The sequence below is a fragment of the Sinohyriopsis cumingii genome, chromosome 14 (assembly GCF_028554795.1).
Source record: "Sinohyriopsis cumingii isolate HCF-2022 chromosome 14, ASM2855479v2, whole genome shotgun sequence".
In the NCBI taxonomy this organism is placed as follows: domain Eukaryota; kingdom Metazoa; phylum Mollusca; class Bivalvia; order Unionida; family Unionidae; genus Sinohyriopsis; species Sinohyriopsis cumingii.
Genome location: NC_142974.1, coordinates 83,620,922 through 83,623,464, shown reverse-complemented (window position 1 = coordinate 83,623,464; position 2,543 = coordinate 83,620,922).

Here is a 2,543-nt window from a genome sequence, read left to right as displayed (position 1 = left end):
TGTGTCCATATATGAAGATCCCATTGCGCATGAATGTCACCAAGACACTGTTAAGGATAGTATTTCGAAGTCAAAATGTTTACGTTCGTCGTATGCTATTTCCTTACAGTCAAATAACTGTCGATTTTTCTTATGTATTGTGTGAACGTGTCAGATCATTCCAAAAGATTAATGCTTACAGACTTGATAGTACTGTTCAACTGCAAACTAGTCATGGTCATAGCTCACGAATAGTTACATGAAATATGACAAAAGGTAGAAAGAATACAATACTATACTTTAGACAGCTGATTGTAAATAACGAACTTTGTGACTCTTTGAAAGTAGTGCATTTAGCTTCAATGTTACAATCGTTTAATCATCAATTTGGTTGGGGTGGGTGTATGGTGAAGCGTGTTTATGTGCGTGTGTGTGTGTGTGTGTGTGCGTTGGGGATGGGGTTGCGTCCAGGTAGGGCCGATAATAACACTCGGCTATCCACCGAGAGATAATAACAAAAGACAGGGACAGGTGGTTTAGGAAGTTAATCTCTATAGGAATATATATATATGTTTAAGATTCTGTATGGCCGACACCTGATATCGAACAGGTCATGTAAGTTCAATCACCGACAAGTTGCACAATTCATGGGGAAAATTTGTTATAAATATGTTTATTCTTGAAGCCTACATTTTGTAGTTTGGAGTTCGTTTGTAAAGTTTATTGGTATCGCCTCTTCATTGAATTTATCGAGATCGACACACACACACACACACACACACACACATATATATATATATATATATATATATATATATATATATATATATATATATATATATATATATATATATGTGTGTGTGTGTGTGTGTGTGTGTGGGTGGGTGTGTGTGTGTGTGTCAATCTAGAGAGAGAGAGATTAAATATTTATAACTATGGCAATGCAGCTTTGAATTGCTATTATTTTTTTTATTTTTTTTTTTTGGGGGGGGAGGAAAGTGGGGTTATTGCCATTGTTCAGCACGTGATAGATTATACATGGTGTTCAGTACATTCAGATGAGGAAGAACACGGCAGTTTTTCAAAATGAACGAATGACCCACGATATTTTACTGGCCAGATTTCCGTCATACCTTCGTTGATCGAGCTCATCCATATTGACATATATAAATTGTGACTGAGCAGTAAAGTCGCAGAATATCACTTCCCCATCCCCGGTCACACATACACTTTTAATAATATATATAATATTAGCTATATTTACTAAGTGAGAATATATTGCTGCAAAAGTTATGTTCTTTAAGGTAATAAAGGTGCTTTGTTTATTCCTCTGATATATTTTAATATCTCATTATGAAATATATCATAAAAAACCATGGATACACTCTGGTCTGGCAATATATTTCAAGAGACTGCAACAAAAGTCGCCAATGATCCGATGCCTGTGTCCAGCTAAGAGTTCCATATGACAGTCCTGATGCAAAAGAGGATGATTCGAAAGTGGACCACCCGGATGCGATAGGGGACAACTGTGATGCGAATGGGGACTAACCTGAAGGGACTGTGCCATGACAAATATTTGTACTAAAAGGATAGGCCAGTGGAAGACGTTTAGTTTCAATCATTTTTCAAAGATACTGTTTGTTTATTACTGAAAGACGAATTTAAATTGATAACCTTTAACAAAATATTAACGGTGACGTATCATTTAGTGGCCATTGTATTATTGTTTATTATTTTCAGATATTTGAATGTGCTGGATTTAGGTGGACATCCTATATTATATCCTAAGCATAGAAAATATTGTCTTCGTAGAATATTGCTGTTCGTCCTTTGAGTTCGACGATGATCATAGCATAACTTATATTGTTTGCTTCTTGTGAGCACTTGAATTATCAGCCCGGTTTGTTTTTACTGTGTGTGATACCGTGGCTATGTCGCTAAATGGTCATTTCTCATTTCTGTATGAAGAGGTAAAAAAAAAAATCTCTGAAAGAGTGTAAACTATGGGCATGATGGGGTCGACCATTTTTGCCACTAAATATATTGTGTCCCTTCTCGCAGCCTGTATTATATTCGAGAGCACCCGAATTAGGTAAGTTAAACATTCTCAAGATTAAATTCATTGTTGACAAAGAGTTACGTTTTGTAAAAAGATTTATGAAAATAGAAGACAATCAGTTAAAACCAATACCTCAAGTATAGATTTTCATAAACCTAAATTACATTATCTCTATTTGACGAGCACATGTCACGAATTATATTTGGACCCCCTCCCCCTAAAAATCTGGTAATTGTTCAAATCAATAATGTAATGTGTTATTGTATCTTCATATTGCAACATAATATCGAAAATATAATTGCGAACATTATTTAAAGCAAGTAATATACGCAAATGTCATAATAAAACACATTTCCTCGTTACTCGCGCCTCACCGATTCAGCAGGTAAGGGAGGTAACCTTAATGTAGTTTGACAGTAAGCGCAAAGAAGCCTTCAGGTCTAGTATATTTTCAGCAGACAGTGTCTACAGAGTTTCTCCCCTTTCGGCGAAATAAAATGTA